Source organism: Petromyzon marinus, chromosome 55 (assembly GCF_048934315.1).
Source record: "Petromyzon marinus isolate PM22_M1 ecotype Great Lakes invasive population chromosome 55, UKy_Petmar_22M1.pri1.0, whole genome shotgun sequence".
Classification (NCBI taxonomy): Eukaryota; Metazoa; Chordata; class Hyperoartia; order Petromyzontiformes; family Petromyzontidae; genus Petromyzon; species Petromyzon marinus.
In genome coordinates, this window is record NC_133721.1 from 8,628,008 (window position 1) to 8,642,651 (window position 14,644).

Sequence of the window (14,644 nt, forward strand, 5' to 3'; positions counted from 1 at the left end):
TCACTACCCGAGCACAATGTTTAATCCAAGTGGCGCTGTTCCAATTAAATGTCTACCAATTAATGCACATTTTTTAAACTCTGTCACGTAGCCAATTTTATTTTCATCTGGTAGCGTTTGCCAATCTAAATGTGATCAAAATGCCTTCTCCATCCACCCTGCTGCTTCAGCTTCTTCATCACCCAGCGCCCCGAGCGAAATATCTGACGTCGAGCCAAGACAACATGCGGTACAACCTGACAACGCCATTGAGGAGCTTACACAAATGCATTTGGATCTGCGGAGCATTTAGAATTCTGAAGACGGAATTCAGATTCACATTGAATTCACAAAGGTGTTCAATTTTCGAACCTCAAGCCAGGGCCACACTACACTGTAAATGGGTAGTTCTTCTTTCACATGCAATGCTGCGTATTTTGATTTTCGTTTGTTTTACAAGGCTCCCAGTGGACATCCAGAATGGTTGTACGTGCGGTAACCGTACCGCTGAACCTGCGCTGGATTTTCTTCATCTTCCAAGCCACTTGCCAATGACTCACCGTGTGTCCCAGACTCTTCCATCATCTTTAAGCATTGAGCAACCTATTTGCTGAGAGTGAGAATTACAATTTTGAATGGTGTTCCATTTACAGCAGTGGCTTGAGAAACGTGTTTATCGCGCATTTTGGCGAAGGAATATTTGTTACCGTTCCATGCAATTTTGGTCATTGGAAACGCGGTCACGTTCCCTTTTGAGCAGCAGGCTACAATTCTTATCGATAAAAATTTGCTTTTAAAAGTTGTGTTGCTAACAAGGACTCACAACATACAGAAGACCAAAACTCGACGCATTTTTTTTTTTCAATTGAAACAAAATGTATTATAAAAAAAGAGCAGGCATGTTTATCAAAGGGTGGCCAGAAACGTGCAGACACAAAACACTGTTAAAAGGACCACATATGTATGTTCATGTGGAAATTGATTTGGAAGCCGTAACTTTCGACTTCCATACGGCTCATACGGGTACATATGTGCACATCGGAAATTACAGAACATCATTCATGCGTTGAAATGATTTTACTTCTTTGTCTCCCCCCCCCCATCCCAATAGCAAATGAATTATGACGAATTGGGGTGATGTATAAAATTCAATAATCCATTTTTTTTTTTTACAATGGAGTGAACGTAGCTGCAACTAGTGGCTGCAGGGTTCACAGTGAACCATTGCAAAGGGCAAATAAAAATCAAAAACCATTAAGTTCCTCCATACAGGGTGCAATGTACGTCCCGTGTTATAAGCATAAGAATCGATATGGAGGAATGAACTAATGTATCATAACACTCACAGCATCGAGCCACACATTTTGTAGTTAAAAACCTGCGGTTGATAGACGATGGTTCGTTGTATATTTTGTTTATAATTATATAATGAGTGGGGAGTGCCTCTCGGTGTCCCTTACAATAATGATGCAAAGTATCTACCCAAAAAGCTTCACTCTTTTTCCAAGAGGGTCTTGCATTTCGAATGTTTAGCCAATTCCCTTAATGAATGGTTGGCTTCAAACTATTTTACCAGGTTAGGCCCACTGAGCAATACAGTTATTTTTCAGAAGTGACCAGGCTATTACAAATTATAGCTCAACGAAGTAGCTTATCACGTGGACTTTGGTAACAGCCAAATACTCAAAACGCTTGTTGATTCTAAACGTGAAGGGGAAAACAACTGGAGGACCCGGAAAAACAAATCCACGCAACCACGGGGTGAGAGACATGCAAACTCTAAATATACACGTGCCAGGGTCGGGATGAAACACACGACCTCCTGCAAACCAAGCGAGGTAGTTCACATCTCTCCACCGCGGCGTCCCTTCCATTTGGGAGGCAACTGAAACAACTGAAGTAAAACCCACATGCAGTATACCACAGGGTAGTGGTTATCGATCGGAGGTACGCAGACCCCTGGGGGGTACACGTGGCACTGTCCCAGGGGGTATTCGAGGTGATTTCTAAATTATGTCACACACGAGGGTCATTGGTGAAAAATCACGTATGAATCTGCCCATATAAAATATCGATGAATTGTAAATCTATAGTGTAACATAGGACAATATAAAATACTTGTATAAACGATTTGATCGTGAACAATGTGGTTTCCTAGAGTAACCAGCGAGCGGAAACTAATTACTTCACCCATGCAGAGCACCCGTTTATTTTTTTATTTGCATGCAGTTACTTAGCTAGTTAGGATGACCTCAGAAAATGGGCAGTTGGTTAAAATATTAATGATAATTTTTCATACATTTATTTCTCAGAACCATTTTGGGTCAGGAAAAGGTGGGCCGGCGGGGGGGGGGGGAAACTCGGTTGAAACTAAACTCAACTAGAGGTAGCACAGAAGCCAGAGAAGCGTTGAGAACATTAATAATGATAAATCTTGACTTAAAGCTTTCGTGAGTGCAGCCATTCATATTCTATGGGTCTTTCGGTAAAGTCACGTAGATAGGTAAAAAAATATAACAAAGCACTACGACGTTTCGATCGCTTGCGTTGCGATCGAAACGTCGTCATTTTTTGTCATTTTCTTCGAACCTATATACGTGACTTTACCGAAAGACCCATAGAATAATAATAATGATAATTTGTAACGCGCACAATTTTCCACTTGCCCAAAGGCAGAGAACCTGAGGCTCCGAAATCCGCTTAGTAAAAGCCAAATATTACTATATTTTTGAGAAGGTGCTTGAAGGTAGGTAAAGAGACAGCGCTGCGAATGTGGAGGGGGCGGGGGGTGGCGGCGTTCCGGGTGAAGGAGGGGCCGACAACAGAAAAACGACGCGTGGCGATCGTGGTCCTGACTCTCTCGGTGTCGAGAGTAACTCCTGGGTAGAGTTTCTGCTGGTGGTTTGGGAGCAGGGCGTCGGGGAGGTCCGAGAGGTAGGGAGGGCAAACCGGTCCTGTAGGCAGTGTAACCGGAGGCAGGCGATTTTGAAGGTGACTCTGATGGGTTTTGGGAGCCAGTGGTCGGACGCGGTTTGTGGGAGTTGAGAACAGCGCGCGAAGAGGTGGTTTTGTAGAATAACATAGGGTGACAGTGTTCCCTGGCAACCCGGGGCCAGCACCTGCCATGCCCTGGTCACCACCCCCCCCCCCTTCAAATCAATTATAAAACGAGCTGAAGTCTGCTTTGCATTCTGGGATCTGACGCCAATCAGGCAAAAGTCACAGTCGATTTCGACGTAGGAACGCCTTAGCGTTAGATTCACGACAATTAGCAAACACGACTCCGAAGTTTAATTAAATTGTAGAGATATTGTTTTACTTTGCAGATGGGTTTGAATGGGTTGTGATAGCGATGCTTGTTACGGGTGTGCAATTTTCCAAACGCAATTTGCAGACACGCTCATGCAGTTAAATGGTGCGTGCAATGATAAAGATCATGTTTCATGCCAATTTGTGAATCTCAATATATATTTTTGTTATTCAAATAACGTTAGGAAAAGTGTTGATGAAGTTAGTCTGACATTTATAGTGTGCTAAATGAACTTGAAACGGATTTTGAAATAACTCAAAAGTTACACCTGTTTTATTGCCAGAAAGGGTAAAACCAATTCTTGTATTTAGAATCTGGCAAGGGAGGTCCCATGACGTAGCTGCTCACCCCGAGCTATGAATGCCCTGATAGCGGCATTGTCTTTGTGCTGTTCGCCTTTTGGCGTCCTCTGGTCTAACACCGTTTGAGACGAGGCTCGAAAGAACGCTGTCTCTGGTGTGGACCAATCAGTTTCAAAGACAATGCATCATATTACCAGATAATGTTTTGGTTTGCATGTTAACCACAAGTATGAAATGTGGTTAATGCAGACGTGATTCCTATAAAAAGGTTCCTGTTTGTTGTTTTACCATCTTAACACAACTATTTTATTGCCAGAAAGGGTAAAACTAATGCTTATATCACGACTCAAAAGTGTGGGTGAGACGAAACAGTGGGGTAGACCAAGTCTCCAACACGTGTGTTATACATGAGCCACGTGTGTTATGCATGAGCCACGTGTTCTATGCATGAGCCACGTGCGTTAATGAATGAGCCACGTGTGTGTTATACATGATCCACGTGTGTTATACACTAGGTCGCCGGATCGATCGGCAGTATGAGTCTTGTGTTGTATGACAAAGTGTGGGTGCTCCGACCTTTTCCAAGATGTTTGGCTAGTGTGAACGAGTAGGCCTAAATGTTCTCTGGAGTAGCGGTGGCCTACCGGCGTCGCACGAACCGCATGTGGCTCTTTAATCCAACCACACGCGACTCTATCAAAGGGATATAACGAACGGAGAACGTGCTATAACAGTAGAGAATAATAATTAAGGTATTCCGTTCTGTGCCAAAAACCGTCAATATATATACATTTTTATATACAGTATATACTTGGCTCTTTGCAGAAGTCATGGGTATTTTTGGCTCTTGGTCTGTTGCAGGGTAGCCACCCCTTGCTTTAGAGCTTTCTTTGGCGGGGGCCCTTTCCACCAGCAGTGGTGTGAATAAGAAATTACAGGGGTTTCGCCTTTACCTTTAATACTTCCACAGAAGGTCTGTGCAATGCATCGTTTTCAAGGGTTGTAATGCATTGCGTTGCCTCGTTGTCAGCAAAGGGCTCGTGATGCGGTTGTCTGGCTTGACCGCCTCAATGTGAAATTGTAAGTCGTTGCTGTGAATCTACATCAGCGGCCGTACGAAAGAAGGAAACAGGAGGGGGAGGAGGGAGGTGGAGGGAGGAGGAGGAAATAATTCTGCCTGGAGATGGATTGAATTTTCTACTCTGCATGGGATCTATTTCCTGCCAGGTTGATCTCCTCGCTGATTTGATGACAAGTTTCCTTATTTTCATATTTCTCCAGCCTAAGTCTGTCTATATTCCAAAGCTGGGATTTGGGAATCGCTGAAGGGTGTTGGTTGAGAAAAATGAAGTCATGGAATACGTTTCTCTTAAGACCATGTTTTGTCAGCAAGCGTGAACGTTTAATTACGTATTTGGAGGTTATTCTGCCCATCCAAATTCAATATATGCATTTAATAGATTGTAAAACCCAATCAATGGAATTAATAAAAAAATATTTGCATCATATTAATTGTATTAAATTAAGTCTGATTAATCGACTTAATTTCTAGAGAAAACGAATCGCTGGACAGGAATGTGCAATGGTGTTGAAGGGACAATGAAAGAGGACGGTGGATGATAATGTCAGTGCAATGTTAAGCGTGGCCTTAACACGTAGTAGGCTTTCGCGACCAACATTACCCGGAGAAGAGTTTTTTTTTGGCTTAGATCACGTTAATAAAAATGTGCCGTTAAATCAGCATGTTTTGCTTACGTGCCAAACCTTACTAATTGGCTGTGTCGGGTGGTGTCGGGTTTTACGACACATCTATATTTACGCGATCTTATCCAAAAACCTCTATTTGGTTAAGCGTCGCTTCATCAGCACTGAATGGGATAGGGAAGCCTTCATCCCGACATTTATAGAGAATGTCTGACAAGGTTGATAAAATCATAATAATTAAGTGGTCATTTAAAAAATGCATGTGTAGAGATGTAAATAGAGTCTCTATGGCGTGTACGCCATCTAGGCTTACGAGCAGGTAACTGCTTAGGTCCCGTACCTCTCTCGGGCATCGGCGGAGGTATGGCAGGGCAGCGCGCCCTAAAGGGCATGGTCCCGTCGAAGGGAGAGAGAGAGGGCACGTGAACGGCACGGGGTAGTAAGGGGACCCGAAAAATGGGCGTGGCCAGAGTCAGAGCGAGGTCACGCTCGAGAGGATAAGAGGGATGGAGGCGGAGCGATCGCGGCTGTCTCGAGGAGTGGACTCACCATGCCACGGCTCTCCGCCCTTTGGTCCTTGGTCGTCGGTCTTAGATTGAATTTCAGGTTCCGTGGGTCAGGAAGAGTTACCGTCCTGACTCGGTTGCGTATTGACCCGATTGGGGCCTAGTTAACCCAAGGCCGTAGCTATGGAGTCAACATTGGGGGGGAGACCAAATCTTCCAGAGGGTCTGGGGGTCCTCTCCCAGAAAAAAAAATCTAAATTTGAAAACGAATTTCCTGCCTAAAATATTTTAAAATTCATTAACACGTGAGATTGATATATTTTTTTTACAATAATGTCTAATAGTGTATTGTATTACATTGCTCTGTTTTTTTTTTCTCTTTTACCTTTTCTTGTTTCATTGTATGTAATGGCAGAGATTAGGGATTAATAAAGTACAACCATAACCACGATCATATAAACACAAATCTATTTTATAGCAATATATTGGGGGGGATATTTTGAGCATATTTGAATATAGGGGGGGATGTGTTCCCCCCAATATATATTATAATTGTTTTGACACTAAGTGTGTCGCCCTGTTAGGCCGTATAATTAACGTGGTGCCTCCAGATAACAGTTTGCCTCTCCGTGGATCGCACTACACATGCACATAAAGCAACTGAATACAAAACATTTTTCGGTATAACATTCTACGGATACTTTTGGAACTCGAGGGCTTCAAACTATCATGGATGTCGTCGCATAGTTATCTTTCACTGCAAAAGCGCCGAGTTGTTTGGATTTCAACATTTTTATAGCAATTTAAAGCTTTCCTGACTGCAATGATTCATCTTCTTTGGTTCTTTCTGTAAAGTCACCACGTAGAATGAGAATAAAATAATAAATTGATAAAATAAAATAACACAATAACATTCTCACGACGTTTCGGCCACAACACAAGCGGCCTTCATCAGGTGAAGGGACGAGACTGTCTGCTAGGACAATTTATTATTTTATTCTCATTCTACGTGACTTTACCGAAAGAACCAAAGAAGATTTTTAAAGCAATTTTTATTTTCTAATGTTGTCATCGTTCCCGTGTTCTGCTCACCGCTGGCTGTACCAAAGCCACCACCGCATTGCGAGAACGATAGACTTTAACTTGCAAAGGAAGGCAGCGTTTGTATTATTGTGTCCTCTCCCACCGGAGGTACAGTGAGGGAAAAAAAAGTATTTGATCCCTTTGTTGATTTTGTACGTTTGCCCACTGACAAAGAAATGATCAGTCTATAATTTTAATGGTAGGTTAATTTGAACAGTGGGAGACATAATAACAACAAAAAAATCTAGAAAAACGCATGTCAAAAATGTTATAAATTTATTTGCATTTTAATGAGGAAATAAGTATTTGACCCCTCTGCAAAACATGACTTAGTACTTGGTGGCAAAACCCTTGTTGGCAATCACAGAGGTCAGACGTTTATTGTAGTTGGCCACCAGGTTTACATACATCTCAGGAGGGATTTTGTCCCACTCCTCTTTGCAGATCTTCTCCAAGTCATTAAGGTTTCGAGGCTGACGTTTGGCAACTCGAACCTTCAGCTCCCTTCACAGATTTTCTATGGGATTAAGGTCTGGAGACTGGCTAGGCCACTATAGGACCTTAATGTGCTTCTTCTTGAGCCACTCCTTTGTTGCCTTGGCCGTGTGGCTGATCAACAGTAAGGGAAAAAAAGTATTTGATTCCCTGCTGATTTTGTACGTTTGCCCACTGACAAAGAAATGATCAGTCTAAAATTTTCATGGTAGGTTTATTTGAACAGTGAGAGACAGAATAACAACAACAAATTCAGCAAAACGCATGTCAAAAATGCTATAAATTGATTTGCATTTTAATGAGGGAAATAAGTATTTGACCCCCTCTCAATCAGAACCATTTCTGGCTCCCAGGTGTTTTTTATACAGGTAACAAGTTGAGATTAGGAGCGCTCCCTTTAATAGTGTGCTCCTAATCTCAGCTCGTTACCTGTACAAAAGACACCTGTCCACAGAAGCAATCAATAAATCAGATTCCAAACTCTCCACCATGGACAAGACCAAAGAGCTCTCCAAGGATGTCAGGGACAAGATTGTAGACCTACACAAAGCTGGAATGGGCTACAAGACCATTGCCAAGCAGCTTGGTGAGAAGGTGACAACAGTTGGTGTGATTATTCGCAAATGGAAGAAACACAAAAGAACTGCCAATCTCCCTCTGCCTGGGGTTCCATGTAAGATCTCATCTCGTGGAGTTGCAATAATCATGAGAACGGTGAGGAATCAGCCCAGAACTACACGGGAGGATCTTGTCAATGATCTCAAGGCAGCTGGGACCATCGTCACCAAGAAAACAATTGGTAACACACTACGCCATGAAGGAATGAAATCCTGCAGCGCCCGCAAGGTCCCCCTGCTCAAGAAAGCGCATATACATGTTCGTCTGAAGTTTGCCAATGAACATCTGAATGATTCAGAGGACAACTGGGTAAAAGTGTTGTGGTCAGATGAGACCAAAATGGAGCTCGTTGGCATCAACTCAACTCGCCGTGTTTGGAGGAGGAGGAATGCTGCCTATGACCCCAAGAACACCATCCCCACCGTCAAACATGGAGGTGGAAACATTATGTTTTGGGGGTGTTTTTCTGCTAAGGGGACAGCCTCGAAATCTTAATGACTTGGAGAAGATCTGCAAAGAGGAGTGGGACAAAATCCCTCCTGAGATGTGTGCAAACTTGGTGGCCAACTACAAGAAACGTCTGACCTCTGTGATTGCCAACAAGGGTTTTGCCACCAAGTACTAAGTCATGTTTTGTAGAGGGGTCAAATACTTATTTCCCTCATTAAAATGCAAATCAATTTATAACATTTTTGAGATGCGTTTTTCCGGATTTTTTTGTTGTTATTCTGTCTCTCACTGTTCAAATAAACCTACCATTAAAATTATAGACTGATAATTTCTTTGTCAGTGGGCAAACATACAAAATCAGCAGGGGATCAAATACTTTTTTTCCCTCACTGTAGATCAGCCTCTGTGAATTTGAATAATTCACAGGGGTTACCCCTTTATTCTTTCGGTAGTGTCACGTAGAAAGAAAATACAAAAGAACCGAAGAGTAATTCCTGCTGTCACGAAAGCTTCAAATCAAATTTGAATTCAAAGGGGCTTCGACCTCCCAAGGCCCCAATGGGTGCAGTAAAACCGCTTCCGGCGTGACCAGGGAGTGTGTTGCTGCTTCCGAACATCGATGGGGCCTCCGTGACAGCCCACTGCTGTGTGAATGTGGGGAGCATGAGACCATGCCACACATCGTAAATTGGCTGTGAAGTGTGTCAGCACGTGCCGGGCGGCCTGGTTGCTCTGCAAGTGCTGGAGGAGGAGGAGGCGGCTGCCAAGTGGCTCTGTGGTTACGTGGCATGACGTCCACTCAAATAACAATTAATTTAATTATCTCTATATATTGTAAATGCATCTGGTGTTTTGACTGTGAGAAGTCGCGTGAATAACCATTCGCTCAATTAAACAAAAAGAATAATGAATAAATCGCGGAGGTTCCTGTGACACTCGCTCACACATGGGTATCTCATTTTCTGGAGGGTGCGATCCCGTAAATGAATAATATGTTGAAGCAAGGGTGTTGATACACAATGCGGTGTGTACCTGTCAGAATCGCTCAGATATCACACAAAACAACGATGCCAGCGTAATAGAGGTGAAAGTGCAGCCCTGCAAATGTTTGCTCACACCACTGCTGGCAAAAGGGCTTTCACGGTAGCGAGCTTCTAGAGGATGTATTATCCATCTTGACGGTATTTTAGCGTACTCTTACATGTTTTCCAGATAAACCAAACTATTTTATTTTAATAGGTAAGGCCCACTGAGCTGTATACTGTAGTTCTTTTCCAGAAGCGACTTGGCCACAAATGATAGCTCAACAAGGTGGCTTATCACGTGGAAATGTATAGCAGCCAAATGCTCTGAATGCACGTTGATTCTAAATGTGGAGGGAAAAACCGGAGGACCCGGATACAAATCCACGCAACCACGGGGAGAACATGCAAACTCCAAAAATACAGGTGTCAGGGTCAGGATCGAACCCACGACCTCCTGTATACCAGGCGGGGTAGTTAACATCTCGCCACCGATGTTGTGGATAAGATGGGAATACCCCACACTTTCGCCCACCACACACAATCTTACGATCGACCGCGGTGTACCGTGTACCCATTAGTATTGCTGGTGGGACTGAGGCGGGGGGTGAGATGTAAGCAACTGTCACCGTTGTTTCAACTGCCCCCAGGTTGAACTGGGGGCCTCTGATCACAAACCATTGTGCTTAACAAATTCCATCCAGCGTAGAATGGCATTAAATGGACGAACAGAAACACACCCACTCGGGCATCTCGAAAACTCATTCTCAGCAGTCAAATTGGGTCATCATCGCTGCGAGGATGATAACGTTAATGCCATTGTTGGAAAATAAACGGGCATTGAGGCATCGATTGAGATGAGCGCGCGCGCTGATCCCCTTGAACAACAAACCGCCGCGTGCTGGCAGCCGCTCAGCCTGGCCACCGTTGCAATATTGTCACAACGATGAACGAGATCGAGCAGAAGGAAGCGAGCGAGCGAGCGAGCGACGGGTGCGTCGCCGCCGTTAGTGGCAACGGTCGAGGGTGGCCCTCCTCGCCGTGACCTTGACGTAGGAAAGCAAATGACCAATGCAGGCGGCCCGCTGTGAAATCGCCACGAGCGGCTGTTGCTTTCGGAGACTGAGGCGGACGCATTTTGGTGTTGGCCTGCTAACAAAAATGGGCGGTGCTCGACGTGAGGCTGCCCAAGTGCCGTCTCCACAGTCCGGTGACGAGAGTGAAAGTTCGTTGTTTGAAAGACTGCACTTCTGCGGCCCGCGTTGCCACTCGTGGCAATGCATGTACGCGCGTTTGGACCTACGTAGCCAACCGTGCTCATCGGAGGTGTGGGGGAAGGAGAAGAAACTAAACCACAAAAAGCAGTTCTAAACAAATCAATTTTCAATCGAGGTTATTTGAAAGTGCATATCTCCCGCGGCTACCTAATATCGGAGGGAAGAGCGTTCCAGACGGCCGCAGAAGCGCAGCTTTAAAGCGCGTGACGCGGTTGGCCGACTTTGGCCAGGCGCGGGTGACATAAATGTTTCTGAGCGACCACAAACGCATTCCCGAGGCAGGTTGCGCTCCGTGCGCCTCCTCGCCTCGTAGCGCCAGACTGTGACTCCGATGTTCAGGGGGGAGGTGGGGGGGTGAGAGAGGCAACGGGCTTTTTTTTTGCACAGATGGCTCGCTGATGGCGTGAATGAAGGCTGACAAGCAACCTCCCCCACCACCACCACCCTCTCCACCACGGTGACCTCCACGTGACAATAAGTCAGCTGGCGCCGAGTGAGATCTCGTGGCTTTTAAGAACGATTTTCACGTTGCGTCCAATTTTTCGGCGGCGGAAAAAGTGCCTCCTGTCTTTTTTTGGCGGTGACGACAAACACACGCAAAAAAAACAACAACACTTGGACGGAACGACTCCCGGGTTTGTTTATTTTTGTTTTTTTGCTTTGGCGATGCTAGGAAGAAGGTTGCAAAGACGCATGTGACGCCGGGAATGTTTGACTCATCTTCTTTGGTTCTTTCGGTAAAGTCACGTAGAATGAGAAAAAAATAATAAATTGATAAAATAAAATAACACAATAATTATTCTCACGACGTTTCGGCCACAACACAAGCGGCCTTCTCCAGCGCTGTCCTACCAGACAGTCTCGTCCCCTTCACCTGATGAAGGCCGCTTGTGTTGTGGCCGAAACGTCGTGAGAATATTATTGTGCTATTTTATTTTATCAATTTATTATTTTATTCTCATTCTACGTGACTTTACCGAAAGAACCAAAGAAGATGGATCATTGCAGTCACGAAAGCTTTAAATCGAAAGATGTTTGACTCGCAGGCCAGATGCCTCGCCAGGACGGCGAGCACTAGATGCGCTTCCACCCCCCCCCACCGACATTGTTCCACCGACATTTTCGCTCACGACAACGGGTGCATATTTGTGGCCGAGTCAATCTCCGATGGGTTAAAACTCGTTGAAGGAAGGTGCAGCGCTAATGACGAACTGGTTGTTACAGAGGAGCGGTTGTCGGGCGGCGGCTTTTACACCACCAGGAGGTCCGTGACGGTGTTGCGATGAAAATGCAGCTCGATCCGGATACAATAACGACGTGAATACTTTTTTTGTTTGTTTTGTTTTCGCACATGGATTCATATTTCATTAATGATGTTTAATTTTTTTAAATCTAGTTAGGCAAAACCACCCTTATTAAACTACGTTATTAACCGTAAGGTATAAAAGCAATCCCCCCCAAAACCCCAAAATAACCTCTTCACTGCGTTTAAAGTACATTTTTGTTTATGTTGCGGTAATATGAATCGTTTAGTATGACTGTCATTTAGAGCGAGAGAGAGAGAGAGAGAGACGTTGAATGCGTTTTGTCACCAGGGGTGGGGTGGCTTGATAGTCCGCGGAAATGTTTGCATCGGCCGAGTGGTCCGTGGGGCCAAAAAAGTTTGAGAATCCCTGGGTTAGATGTTACACCCAGGATGTATGTTCCAGGCAGTCAGAAGGTGATTTCATCATTTCGCCCATCACTTTCAGATGCACCGTAGTGACATCGTCTGTGATAGTCACCCGCAATGTGAACGATCTCGGAAGCTAACCATGTTTGAGCCTGGATAGTGAATGGCCAACGAGTATAACAGCATGTTGTTGGGTTTCATAAAATAGTCAATGGGATACCCATACTTTATTTTCGTTGTAATGGGGAGAAGCAGTTATGTCAGATATAGGTTCCCTCTATATATAGTCTATGAAAATAAATGCAGACGGGGCATCCGATGCAAGATAATATGTGCTTCCGGGTGCTACCTAAGCCGCAGACGCTGACTTCAGACTTCCTCATCCTGACTAGCGGACGGTGACATCGTGTCACCTTTCCCAGTGCTGTAACACCTTGCTCTGGCTGTGAGCTGGTAGCAAGGTGTTACTTTACTCAGAGCCGTATACACGTGGCTACCTTGCTACCTTCAGGGCTGTAAACACCTTACTAGCTTGCTACCTTCAGGATTGCAGCAAGGTCTTTCTTTGTTCAAGGCAATAACACCTTGTGTGTGTGTTACACCACCAGGAGGTCTTCAGCAAGGTGTTACAGCCCTGAGCAAAGTAACACCTTGCTATCTTGCTCAGGACTGCAGCAATGTAAGAACATTGCAACCTTTCTACCGGGTTCAGGGCTGTAACGCCTTACTACCTTGCCGTTACACTTTGGTACCTTCCTCTCTGCCACAACTAGTTGGGATAAGCAAGCCTGAGGCCAGAAATGTCTGCTCCTGCGGTGCCTAGAAGCGAACTTTATTATTATTTTTTTAACTTTATTTAATTGAGTGAGCAGGCGAGTTGGCACGTTGGTAAGAGTACTGAAGGCTGTCGGTTCAAATTCCTGTTTGAGATTGACTCAGCTCCTTATCCCCCTCGCTGAATGATAAAAAGGAGTGCTACTTTGTGGGAAGTCAACGGTGGCTGTTCGATGAAAGGCCGGCCCCTGCCCTTACAATGAATATTTTACACGACAGGCCCAAGGTTTGTAAACAGATCGGTAATGCTCGGGAGATATGTTTCCTGATATTCGGATTCATTAAAAAAAAATGGTCCAAGATGTTTATTTTTTTGGCTTGAGATTGGTTCACAAAACGTGACATCATGTCCACGCGTTTTCCGTCAAAGTTGCTGTCATAGCAGTGTACCTTAATTGATACAAATATAAAAAAAAAACAATCTCACGCAAAAAAGTATAGGTTAACTGTTGGTACTGTATTTCTTGAGTTCACTTAGCAATATTAAATGTAATAAAATTAAATTTTGATTTAAAGCTTTCGTGACTGTAGGGATTCATATTCTTGGTTCTTTCGGTAAAGTAAAATTGAAAAAAATATATAATAAAATTACTCAAATGATTGCAAAACCTACGAGAGCTATTGACATGTAACATTTAAAATCCGAAAATACGCAAACATAAAATAACAAAAACCTGAAATTGGGACTAAAATTCCAAACGTCCAATATTTCAAAAACTCCCAAGCCTGCAATTCATCCTGAAGACTGCCCATTTGAGCAGGGAAACAGATGTGTCTGGATCTTACCGTGGTTTATATTGGCGGCTTCAAACATACTTCGTACGTACGGGTGTAACTGGGGACTTGAGGGCATCAAAGTATTTTAAAAAAATCGCTTTCGTGGACACGGAGGCATCAGTCACTGTGGTCAGTTTTCCTCCGTCAGCGGAATCTGTGGCCGCCCGAGATCAGTGCAGCAATCGGAGCCCTCTAGTGACACGGGCGGCTCGACTTATCCAGGAGACGGGTTCTCCAGCACTTATCCGTTTGCGTGTTTGGTGACCGAAACAGCACCACGTTATGTTTGCAGGGGGAGTTCAGAGATGCCGGCAGCTGGGGATGCCATGGCCTTTGATTCCTTCTTGCGGCTGCCAACAATGCTTTGGCCACTTTCAAATGTCGCATGCACAATTCAGTGCGCTGGCTGCGTTCATGTGTGAGCAATTATTCACTGGCTGACTGGTTGACCTAAGCAAGCATGCATGCATGTGTAGTGGGCTCCATGGAGACACACACTTGAACTTGGAGGCAACGCGTTTATTGCTACACCCCGACAGGGTAACTGCATAAACGTACGGGAAACAAAACATAGGTGGTGACTACCACGTGTAACTAAAACCACAACGGGGTAAC